Source organism: Pieris napi, chromosome 17, assembly GCF_905475465.1.
Source record: "Pieris napi chromosome 17, ilPieNapi1.2, whole genome shotgun sequence".
Taxonomy (NCBI): domain Eukaryota; kingdom Metazoa; phylum Arthropoda; class Insecta; order Lepidoptera; family Pieridae; genus Pieris; species Pieris napi.
In genome coordinates, this window is record NC_062250.1 from 7723680 (window position 1) to 7737425 (window position 13746).

At 32.0% G+C, this 13746-nt stretch overlaps 1 long non-coding RNA gene across 1 annotated transcript; it reads right to left on the reverse strand.

Annotated features, from left to right (window-relative positions):
- Positions 1-10306: 10306 nt before the first annotated feature.
- On the reverse strand, positions 10307-13128 carry LOC125058001. Its single transcript, XR_007118300.1, has 5 exons — positions 13033-13128; positions 11613-11839; positions 11038-11540; positions 10670-10926; positions 10307-10496 (listed from the first exon to the last, which is right to left on the reverse strand). It is a non-coding gene; the product is annotated as an uncharacterized LOC125058001 (long non-coding RNA).
- Positions 13129-13746: the final 618 nt, after the last annotated feature.

Sequence of the window (13746 nt, forward strand, 5' to 3'; positions counted from 1 at the left end):
GTGTCCTGAATTACTAAAAGACTTTTAAATTTGAATGCCTATATATTTGAAAACGTGTTTTAAAATATTATATTATGAAAGGTACACTTGAGAATCAAATGTAATTGAAATGATTATAGCAATACTATATTATATCTACGTTGATTTTATTTTTCAGAAGTGTCTTGAGTTGAAATCAATTTTAGATAAAGTATAGAACACGTCACCAATAATAGTATTTGTGGCTTAAAAACAGAAATTATATTCATCATTCGCCTGCATCTGAAACAATATTCTTTATTAGGTTAACTCTAAATAAACTCATTAGTTGATCTTTGTCTATGATATGAAAAAAATAACTTTAAATGGTGGTAATTTATTGTATGGATCTTAAAGTCACCTCAAGTTACACAAACATCACCCTGGAGTTTTAAACAATTTTTAAATATATTTTATTTGTGAGCCAAAGTGTCTAATTGTCTTTGGTTTACAGATTTAAATAAAACTCCCGTACTGATGATGATTGCTGCATGTGGTACAAGACATGACTGGCTTCATGAAACTAACGCCCAACCAATGATAAATTGGAACCAAAAAGAAGAAGAAAAACTGACAAATGTAATAAAATAAAGACTAGAGTTTATATCAACTACATATTCCTTAGTCCGATTTTGCAATTTTAAAAGCAAAAATAGTACTCATACTTTGAATTGTGTCGACAAACAATAAATCATTCACTAAGTGAACGTCCTAAAAGTAGCTTTTATCAAAATGTTTATAGGAAAACCATAGATTATCTAAAGCAGAGCAAATGGTGAAATAAAGAGGAAAAATCACGCCTTGCCGACACAGATGTGTATAACGGCTCGCGACAAATTGTTTTATCGAATATTACTTTCGGCGATGCTGTTGTATACGTATGAATTACGACTATATGAAAAGGTATTTTCTAAAATGAAAATGTTAAGTATCACCAACCTCTCTGCTATACTAAGTTTACCTAAGTTAACCTAGTAATTCCTCGGATTCTTCTGTTCTATTTAAATTACTGCACGTGTAAATAATAAGGAATTTTTGATCTCCTATTCGATCATTAATTATTAGTTAAAAACAAAAGTTGGGGATCAATGGGCCGACAACTTCATATGTTTATTTTATTGATGACTAATTAAAGCGCAAATTTTACTGGGAATCAAACACATACGCTACGTATGTAAGGTACGAAAGCGAAAGATATAGCGACTTAGATAATAGATAAAACTATATGAATCCTTAGTTGAGTAATCTAATATTGTATATTAATATAATATAAATACGATAAATAACGCGATGTATAGATACGTCATGTCACAATCTTGTTATGTAAAAAAGCTTCATAGATTAGAATGACACATATAAAATTTAATTCACAAGATCTTATAAAATATGGAATAAATCTTTCATTTCTTTAAAAGATCGTTTAAAAACGAATCAAGTTCTTGAGAAAACTCCGCGATTATCCGAAAATGAATAAAATGTGGTTACCTGAGTGCACACTCGACCGAATTTCCATTTTTCTAACGAATACGGCCCGTATTTCGTTCCAATTACTTGCATAGAAGTGCGAACCTTTTGCTTTAACATTATACAATTTTTAGGGCGAATTTTGATCGCTTGCCTTATTGCGTTGTTCTCGTGAATATTTAGATTTGACTTCTGGAAAGAAATTGAAAACCGAACACAAGGATTCAGTCTATTTTTTTTTTGAGTTGGGCATATTCTTATTGGACAGATATGAACTAGCACAAAGAAGCTAGTACTAGTCAGTAGAGATTTCATAATTTTGTTTTCTGATAAGCCTACTGACTGTCGCAAAAAAATATAATTTGTTTATATTAATAGTTGAAGTAACGATGTCCTTCTTTTAGCTGACAGTTGTATTTAGTTTATAATTTTATTTTATCGTGTAGTTTTATATTAAAAAAAAATTTCAGTGTTTATTGGATTAAAGCTCCTTTAAGGATATTTTATATTTATAATTACAAAAAGTTTTGGATGTCTGCACTTACCGTGGCAGCTTTACCTCGCTTAGACCCTTTAATCTTATAACTTTTTTATTTACTTATACAGAATATAAATAAGTTAGGTAGGGGTATTAAATCACTACTAAAGTGTTAAATGTGTGATATCAACACATAAAAGACAATATCATAATTTATGCTTATGGTAGGGGAGCCCAAGAGGGGATTTCGGGATTTACTAAAGCGCGGCAGATTAATATATAGGGGGATACCTTGTACCCGGTTAAGTACCTCCACAAAATATGAGGCCCATATATAAGGCCGCGCGTGAAGGAGACAGGATCAGATTAGTAAAAAAAAATTGACCATCAGAAATTCCCGAGCGCGTCAGATTAAGGTAGGGTGAGTTAATTACATCCTAAAAAGTGTATATTCCACTAATCTGACAATTTGAGAGTGACGGAAAAAAAGGGGAGGGCAACAAAGTTGTAAAAAAAAAATGTCATCTCGACATTCTCGAGCGTAGCTAATTTATTTTTTATTTTGAAGGAAATAATTCAAGAATAATGAAAAATATATAATCTGACGATTTCCGCAAGCCGCAAGCAACAAAAATTCGTCGATAAAGTTAAATGCGTGCAGCTGCGTGATGCCTACATTTCCTTAAACCGATCGGAATCTACTAAACGGCGTTCTAAATATTTCCCTCAAAATTACATTTCCTGTGAATTTGAACCGATTCGGACCGATAGATTTTGAGAAATTTTGAAAAATCTTAAAAAAATAAGAAATATTTTTTTTTAAAGTGGTTTCTTTATCGATCAACTTCAAAAACTAATCCGCCTTTGAGCTTGAAAAACCACGTCGATCACCACCAAGTTGGTCAAAAGCGGTTGATTCGTTCGAGAGATATCGTGAACGAAAGAAACCCGAAAAAGTGTTTTTTCGGGATTACTCCGAAATTTGTGGTTCGATCAATTAAAATTGCAAAATTACTTATGAGGATGATAAAACTGCGTCGAATGCCACCCACCGCGTGAAAATTGCTTGATCCATTCAAAAGTAATTGCGGTTTGAAAATTCCAAAAATAGTGTTCTATGAAACTTCTATCAGACTTTCGAGCTGGGAGAGCTCAAATGCATCGAAATGTTATTTTTTTGAACTCAGCGATCTCAAAATATCAATTTTAAGCGCCCAGGAATGGAATTAGCGGGAAGTTGCAGGGATGGCCCTTTAGGTGAACCGTTTTTCTAAATTTTTTTTGTCAGATCAGGCGAATCCCTCTAGATAATCGTCAGATTATGAGACAGTACGTTTAGAACATAAAGATGAACCACATATATCTTAATCTGACGCGCTTGAGTATTTCAAAATTGCGATTTTTTTTTTGCAAATTAAGAAAATGGCTGTGGGTTTGCGTCCCATCGAAATCGTCAGATTAGTGAATGAGAGCTTTTTTTTGGTGCACTTAACACTCCCTTAGAAAATCTGACGCGCTCGATAATTTTTTTTTTTTTTTCATTTTCAACCCTTAAATACAACCACCCGCATCATGCAAACGATCAGATTAACATACGTACATTATTAAAAATACGTAGGGCATAGATGCTATCAATATCTGACGCGCTCGAGGATGTCCATGCAACAGTTTTTTTTTACATATTTAACTATCTATAGCCGCTTCCCCCACCGATGAAAAGGAATTTATCATATAACATTTTTTTCTTCTTTTTATCTAAGCTTTGCATCCCAATAGGTCTCTACGACGCTCGAGTAAATCCCCATTTAGCATCGTGGGCTCCCCTACCATTATTTAGTATTAAGTACATAATTGTTTTGTGTGTACAGAAAGGATCTAAGTTATATAGATATATATAATTTTTTAAATCCATTAAACCACGATAGGTTCACAGATTGCAATAAATATAACCTTAAGTTATGATATACGCATACGAATTTAATTTACAATTCGATACAGTGCTATCCAATCGTATTTCTCACATAATTATTTGGTTAATAGGTAATTGAATATGTCACAGTATACGACATCAAAGGACATGACAAAGCAAATTACAGATAGGATTAATCATTACATCTACAACTAGTAATAATTATCGGTATTGCATAGAGTACCTAACAACAATCTATAATAATAATAAGTTGGTTCGAAAATGCTTCGCATGACGTTGAAATAATGTTGAATATTTCACAATTATATTTTCCATAATTCTTTGTCCTATGAATATTGTTCACGATTGTTCCAGAGGAACGAGGAATAGAGACTTCTAATAGTTTTAATTGCTTCTCGATTCCCAAGAATATATCAACTAGGAATGTGGTTTAACTCCCGTCAGTCAGTTTGCATTCTCACACTAGTCCTTACGGGGAATTGCAAGTTAGAAATTAATCTTGATTAAAGAATATGACAAAACAGATACGGTACCGCGACAAATTTGTCATAACTCTTTACTTATAATCTAAAAAAACAATCGTAAACTTATAAAGCCATAGATCACATACATAACAATCTACGTAGATTGTAGTTTAAAAGAAAGATCCATTAAAGCTTGGTTTTGACAAGATCTTTCACATTTATTCAATCATCCCTTCAGTCATTGATTCGTAAAAATTAATTAAAATTTCAGTAAATCATTCATTTTTGTAAGTTCTTATTTTTATAAAAACTTGCTGTAGTAAGCCAATTTGCTTCCGAATTTTAATCCAATTTATTTACAAAATTCTAAAATATAATAAATTTTAATATTTCGATACTTAATAAACTTTCACTGGTGAAAAAATAATTCTTTTATCAATTAAAAAAGGTTAATTCTCTAATTAAAAACATGAATTACGGTATTTGCTATCGTTAATTCCATAAAAATATTATAACATTAATCTACGTTAAATTTACTACACATTGACAATTTATAATCTGTAAAATGCTTTGCGCGGTGTTGCCATTCTAATAAAACAAATGACACCGTGTTCTCTTATTTCATTATCTCTGACATGCATATTAGCAAATTATAATATAACTAAACATCTATATCAGGTCCAAAGATGTTGGCAAGCTATTTACAGCTAACATATAAAGAAAAACGGACAAGAAACTTTATATATTTACGCCTACAGCAATAAATTGTTCACAGACATCATTATCACCGAAATACATTAATCCTGACTGACCTCTTGCTAACATAATGAGCACTTACAAATAAAATAATGTCCCTAACACTGGCTAATAGTTTTACGACTTTTATTAACGAGACTGTCACAATAAACGTTTATCGTAATACTACTATCTACTGTTTGTATTTACTCGAAATGTTTTCTTAAGAAACTATTTCATGAAACAAAGCGTATCTCGGGTACAACGTATATAACTCCGGTGAAGATTATGGGGTGTGGGACTCAACACACTTCAAGCTTCACATGAGAGAACCGGTTGAGCAATAATATCCACTAAAAACAGCCCAGAGATCGTTTTCGCAGTCTCCCAGGGAAACCATTAGGTCGGAGCTACTTCGGTAGGAAAATTATCATTGTTCTGTTATTTTTTGTAAGGTTCTTAGAACCTACATACATATGGATTATTTTATCTGAATAAATAAATAAATAATAATATGTCAAATCAACAGATCGGAGTAGATACTTAGCTACGAGTCTTGTATGTCAAAATATAAACAAATTTGTCATACTTAACGCTATGTATCTACTTTTTCTTAAGCTTTTACTTTTTAATTTGGATAATGTTGTCATATCTACTATTTTATTCTATGACCACTATGGTATAGCAGCAAGTTACAAATACAAACATCTAATATATACGTTAAGATTTTATTTATACAATCATCTAATTTTATTTTAAAGATTTTTAATCAATAAATAAACATTATATATAGGACCGCGTTTGTTTCCCTGACTAACAGATGCATGAAACATCGTAATCATGGTAACACAATATGTATATGTTTATGGTAACACAGTAAGACTATGTATTAAAATAAGTTCTTCTATCAACTACCACAGACTACAAACAACTCATTAATACGTCTAAATTATTGTGGGACAATATTATTGTTTGTGTACTGTGGTTTCGTTTTAAAAGCAGCCGAAATAGCTTCTGTCTATCAAAAGTGAGTAGACACTTTGTTTCTCTAGTTCACCGCTTCAGATATAGCCTCTTTGAAAGCCTAGACCAGGGGTTCTGAACATTTTCATGTTGTTAAATAAGTTAAGGTGTTAAGATATTGTCGGCTTTATTTTCGTAGAAATACTTATCGTTAAACACAATCTCTTTTAACTTAAATACTATTTGGTCACTTTCTATCAAATTGTGTTTATACTATGATGAAAGGAGATACATAAGTACTTAAAGGGCCAAAAATCTATTGTATTACTAAATTTTTTCGTAAAACAGGTTGTATTTGTTTATTATTAATAAAACGAATGAGTTGCAGGTTGAGAATAAATCTTTTATTAGTTGTAGACTACATACTAGCACAGACTACTAATAGCACAGACTAATATCAAGTAGACTATTTTGATACAAGTAAACATATCTTAACAGCACCACTTATCAAAATAATCAAATACTAAGCAGTAATAAAACTAACAACTTTGACAATTTTCAACATTTTGAATTCCTAATAATTTTATAAAATAGTTATGTTTGGCACCACTCAAACTTTTCGTTAATATATCAGCAGGCATCTCAGCTGTTGAAAGATATTCAATTTTAACAAGGCTATTAGAGACTGCTTCGCGTATGAAGTGGTAGCGAACATCTATATGTTTAGTTCGTTTGTGAAACAAAGGATTCTCTGTCAACTTCTTGGCTCCCTGGTTGTCATTGTAAATTACTACAGTATAGTTACAACCAATAATATCTGATATAAGACTTTTTAAATATATTGCCTCTTTACATGCTTCAGCAATGGCCATGTATTCGGCCTCGGTACTTGACAATGTACAAGCCGTCGGAAATATCTGCGAACCTCGCTGGAATGCGCTTCTTTAAATAATTCTGCGTTTCTGCTTTAAATAATGTAAATAATAAGTATTTGTAAATTTCAAGTAGGTACGAGTATCAATAAAAATAAGTACACAAATAAAATATTTTTTATTTTTACATCTTCAATTTTTTTGCTACTCTCCAGTTTGTATGACGTCATTAAGCCAGGTTCGCAGATATATCGATGTGACTGTACCTTCCAAGATGAGAAAATTTCTTGCCGCGAACGCCCAGTCATCAAAGTTCTCGCGTCCCTTCAACTTCGGCACATTTATTAAATAACTACCTGACGACGACATTATAACTTATTTTCTGACACACGATATGAATTTACTGTAAGATTATTTAATTAGTTTTTCTCTGGGCACATAACCTAATAAAACGAATGAGTTGCAGGTTGAGAATAAATCTTTTATTAGTTGTAGACTACATACTAGCACAGACTACTAATAGCACAGACTAATATCAAGTAGACAATTTTGATACAAGTAAACATATCTTAACAATTATGCAATATTAAACACGAATCTAGGAGTCCAAAGGTTGCTGTTCCAGACTAACAACAAGACTGATTTTCATTTTTCACAAAGCCACGCCATTTTCAACTTTAGGACTTTCTCATTACGGTGTATTGTGGTATATGGGATTGTAATTTTTCTTTCAAACTACAGTTTCGGTTTGCACGACGTTTACAAAGTGGACTTGATATTCAATTGGGTTAGGAATAGTAATTGCTTTAATAATGGAATCTCAATAGTATACGATGACTTTTAGATGGCTATTTGAGACGTTCTGATAGCAATCGTAAATTTTGTACATTATTTTGGAATATTATGTTTGATATTAATAATTTGAGTCGATTTGTTTGCTAAATTAAATGACCTATGTACTCAGTGTTTAAGTGTTATGAAAATTATTTTTAAGTAAGTAAGTAAGTTTTTAGCGGTTTAATTGCCTACAATTGGTATATTATAGTAATTAATATAGGATTGTTCAAAACTTAACATTCTAGAAAAAGAGCGAAAAATCGTTTTTTCCATCCAAGTAACATTCCTTCATTAATTGTGCCATGTTTGTTTTATAATATACTAAAGCTAATATCAGAAAGTAAACGAAATGCAGTTTCTATCGTATCTACTCGTAAATCTAGTAAGCGTTTTGTTTTATAACAACTCCTTTTGATAATCCGGTGTCGGCCATATTGGTCACGCTCACGAAACAAACATGGAACCGGCCATTAAACTGTTTGCTTAGGTTGTGTTATTACAACATTTTTGTTGGAAACTCGTCATGTTGGGTAATTAAATTTTTTTCAATTTATTTATGTAGCCAATATAATAATACCCAAGAATAATATAAATATTGCTGTGTTTGTCGTTACGTGAGTGTGTATGCGTTTACCTACGTACTCCGTCTTTTATAAATAGTGTTAATTATTTACTTACACTTCGCGATGCATAACTTTATATATATATTTTTAATCTTTAGGAACAAATTAATGCAGGTCGACTACGGCCGTAGCATCAAAAATATTGCTACGAGTGTTCAAGCTACGGCGTAGGCATGTAGCAAAGAAGTATTACCTACCTCCGCTAACACTTGACTATCGTTAAAAGAATAATATATGTATCTAAATAATATGGTTACTTATTACTAAATAATACGTATCTAATATATATTGCAATCGAATATTTTAATAGAACAAATTATATTCTCGAATCATACTATCAATGGGAGACAACAATCATTGTGACCCTAGTGAGGAACAAGGAAAGATATTGGTTTTTTTTTCAGAGCGACCGACCACTGTAACTTCATCAATGATATTACATCTAGCTGCCTACTAGCCATGTTTACACACTGTACGAAAGTAAATATAAAATTTGTAAGGAAGTATGTATGTTAGTATATGTATATCATTATTGCTTGGCACCTATGCTGTAAATAATAAATAAATACAATAAAAATGCAATTGCAAAAACGCTCAAGAAATTATAATATTAAGTTTCTTTAAACACGCGATATTTAAGATTTGATAAGGCACAACTTATCTTTAAAACTCCACAGATATAAATTACTTTTGATTTTCCACTAGTATTTGTTCACAGAATAATCAGCCATAGAAAGGCCAGAATGGAGAAGGTTGGAGGAGGCCTTTGCCATCTGGCAAACGGACAAGCAAAAGTGGAAGAAAAGTACAATATACGAAAAATAAAGAAAAATACTGGCATGTCCGAATAGAGGCTATAATAATAATAATAATAAAATTTGTTCACAGACACAAATAATGTAGTAGTATTTATTATTATTACAAAACTCTAATATCCTAAGTGGTCTTGCTAAACTTAATTTAACGGAAGTAAATTAAATGTTGTTGTTTTTTTTTTACCAAAATCATATATAAATATCTAGTATCCATTGATTTCTAGGGGGATAAGGCTTTTATTCCTCCACAAATACATTAGTTGGATGTACTCCAACTTTTCAATAAAACGCATTACATTTCATATTTTCTTTAACAATGTACCGGTTTTTTTTTCGAGATGAGACCGATATAAAAATACAGCCTCAGCTAAGTGCATGTACAGTGTGTTAAGCTTCTATGAGTTCGGGACTAAACTCAATTTAGCAATTACTTAGAGGAGTCCATCTCCCCCTAACGAGATTACATGTCGAAGAATCGCATTGTGACTATCAAAGGTTATATTCGGCTAATCTGACAATTCGATATCACAATTAAGTTTATCATCAATATTTATGAGGTTTATGGATTACATATATTTCAAGAATAATGTATTGGCCTGCTTCCTGAGTTGCTTAGACTGTATTTGACTGAAAAGTATTTCAGATCCTGAAGGCATGCCCTGGTTAACCGTTTTCTCAGTTCTGCACAAGAACTGGATATATTTGTGACAGGTTCGGGAAGACTGAGAGATGTTTAGATAAGATATTACAGAGAATTTAGTTTAATTTTTTAAGTAGTTTAAGTATACCTATACTTAATTTAACCTACTTAAGTTAAATTACTGTTTTGCATGTATGCTTGAAAATAAATCATCTACAATTATTTTTATTTAGAGTATTTCCATAGTAATCATTATAATTTAAATGGATAAATGGAAAACTAAAATAAATTTAAAGAGTTTGGTCCTACTAGCAGTTTCCTTTAATGCTAGCAGCGTTACAGGAAACAGACAGTGTGCTTTTACTAAAATACTATATACACGTATAGATGAGCTGGTATCGTTAAAACCAATTGAAAGTTTTAATTTAAAACTCACAGTTACAGAACCATATGTTTATTCTTCAACTTTTCAGCAATTAAAACCAAATTTTGTGTGTGACGCCCATTAAAGATAATATCCATATTAATATATTATATTTTAAGTGTAAATATAAAATACGGTTGATGTGTTGTTACACGTTAGTTACCGTGCGATCGTTGTTCCTCTTTCCATGCACCGATGTTCGCACCACGAAGTAACCACAGCAGTTTTTAACCCTGGAATTTGATAAGATAAGACTATTTTCTGCGACATTAACATGATAAACATATTTACAATTAACAAACTTTACGTTAGTCTTCCAAAAAAAAAGATTGTTATTACATTTTTTTTCAGACTGCTCTGTGACATAGGCCTACCCTAGTTAAATCTCGTTCTTTCTCGAACTAACCTTCTCCATCAATAGGTGAATCACCATAAAGAGATGGGATCTCTTTTATTGTCCTCTTCGTCTTCCGTTTCTAGAATACCAATCCACAATTTCCCTTGTCCACTTTCCACGTTTGTCCTCGTGTACATTCCAATTCTATTTTTGTATATTTTTTCTATTCCATTTTTAATTTTTGTAATACTTCAGCGGTCTTTTAGAGTTAAATTAAACATGCCTATTGCTATGTAAAAACATGGCATGGAAGCCTGCACGTGTTTCTAAAATAAAAATATGTTTATTATTAACTAAACATTAGTATTTTTTGTCAGGCTGTCCTTGTGGCATAGGCCTCCCCTAGTGACTTACATCTCGCTCTATCCCAAACTAACCTTCGGTGAAACATCCTTCCATCTCTTTTTTGTCGTCGTCCTCTTCGTCTCCGTTTCTAGGAAAGGAGTCGACAACTTACCACGTCTACTTTCCAGGTTCTTCCTCATGATTTGTCCTGTCCAATTCCATTTTAGTATAATTTTCAATTTCATTTCAATTTTTTTAATACTTCAGCGGTCTTTTAGCGTTAACTTTTAGCGAGATAGGCCTACCCTAGTTAAATCTCGTTCTATCTCGAACTAACCTTCCCCATCAATAGGTGAATCACCATAAAAGAGATGGGATCTCTTTTATTGTCCTCTTCGTCTTCCGTTTCTAGAATACCAATCCACAATTTCCCTCATCCACTTTCCACGTTTGTCCTCGTGTCCATTCCAATTCTATTTTTGTATATTTTTTCCATTCCATTTTTAATTTTTGTAATACTTCAGCGGTCTTTTAGAGTTAAATTTAACATGCTTATTGCCATGTAAAAATATGGCATGGAAGCCTGCACGTGTTTCTAAAATAAAAATTTGTTTATTATTAACTAAACATTAGTATTTTTTGTCAGGCTGTTCTATCTCAAACTAACCTTCGGTGAAACATCCTTCGATCTCTTTTTTGTCGTCGTCCTCTTCGTCTCCGTTTCTAGGAAAGGAATCCACAACTTACCACGTCTACTTTCCAAGTTCTTCCTCATGATTTGTCCTGTCCAATTCCATTTTTGTATAATTTTCCATTCCATTTCTAATTTTTGTAATACTTCAGCGGTCTTTTAGCGTTAAATTTATCATGCTTCTTTCCATGTAAAAACAGGACCTGGAAGAATACAGGTGTTATATAGTTAGCTTTAACCTCCACGGGTACATTATTTTTGAAGTCTTTTCATGGAATTAGGGAATAGCAAAATTATATTAAACGTATAGTCATAATATTATAATTATTAGGAGATAAAGGTCAATGTTAATTTTCATGTTATCAAATGAGATTACATTATTACAAGAATTTTTATGTCGTATTGAAATTCAAATCATATATATAAATATGGGCGCTGGCAGGTCAAAATAGGATTTAAAAAATTTAATAAAACTGTTGACAGCTAAAACAATACTAACTTTAATATGATACCTACTGAGTACAACGTAGGAAAAAAGTTATGGTATTATTTTCTGTAATGCAAGGTTATATGTGTAATATGCGCATTATCGTTTAATGACAAGGAAAATGTTAATATGTAACTAAAAGCCCCGTTTTCCCATACAAACAAATTGAAGTTAAAATAGTTGAATCATTCACTAGTCAAAAACGGCAACATTTGTAGGTAGTTTGGTGAGATTAAAAGAATACCTACCAGGGCATTATTATCGCTAAGTTCACTTGTGTGTAAAAATAAATTCAAAATTAGAAGTTAATTATTTACTTTGTAGTTTTAAGTGTCGTATAAGTATAAAAAAATCTCGACCTTCTCGACATTAACCAACGTGTGCTAAGTCGCAAACCTACTAACCTACCTACCCACCTACGTATTAAACGAAATTTTGTTGCAATCTACTTTTTAACTACAAAACTAAAACAATTCCTATCACGTAATAATACGTTTTAAAATTATAGTTAAAGTCAAATAAATTACTGTAACGTGCAATGCACAGCGACTAGCTATCGGCAGCATCAGATAACTACTTTCTTAATTGATGGTTTGTTCGAAATATAACCTAACTTACTATACTATAACTCACAAGGTGGTAATTGTATTTTTAGAGTTTACCATTTATATCTAGCGCGTATTATCTTCAGAATGCACTTTTTAAGCAAATAAAATAATAATGGTTTCAGTCTTGAAACTTACAGTTTTCAAAGGTTCTCATTACTGTTAACGGTGATATCTCTCATTAGCAAACATGAATTTATTTTGAAACACATTTTTTTTTCACAAAAAGTATATACGTGATATAGGAACTATAGCTACTACCACTATTATTGCATCACTAATTATTTTATAAGTGTGTTATTACCTGACACCACCATCTTTATTCGTAAGGGTTATACGATGCGCAAGGGATCGGCACCGACCCATGGAAAAATTGCATAACTAATTCTGGTCACGGTGTCGAATCGACTGAGAGGTCAAACCGGCAAGGGAAGTGGCGCAAGGCAGGGGGGGGGGATGGCGCCCGCGCTGCGCTGCGCCACATCTTTCGATTAAGATTAATATAACCATATGTATTTCATAAAATTGTCAATGGGAACTATCTTTTGCTAGACACAGTTCTTGCTTGCACTAAAAATATATAATGAATAGATACTAAATAAGTTTAAAACGATGGCTAAAATGTATTTCAATCAGTTCAGCAATATTAACAAACCAAGTATAGTCCGCGCGTACAATAAAGCGTAAAAAAATTTTTTTTTCTTTTTGTTATCAACAATTAAAACGTAAAGCCCCACGTATCGCACCTGTGCTATTGCTGCGCTTAACAAAAATAACAACAGCAATTCAATTTTCAAAATTCTTACTCACCGTTTTATTACGGCCATATAAAGTTGTCATTATTTTTACGTTGGTAACCGTAAAACCAATCATTTACTCTTTACTTGCGCAATCAACACTTTATAACGCGTATGGAAAACATTGTGAGTAAATCGGCATATCTTAGAACGCAAAACATCGACTGAGGGCGTATGTGTTGGTCCAGAAGATTCTAGACCCATTTAAAATACTCATATTA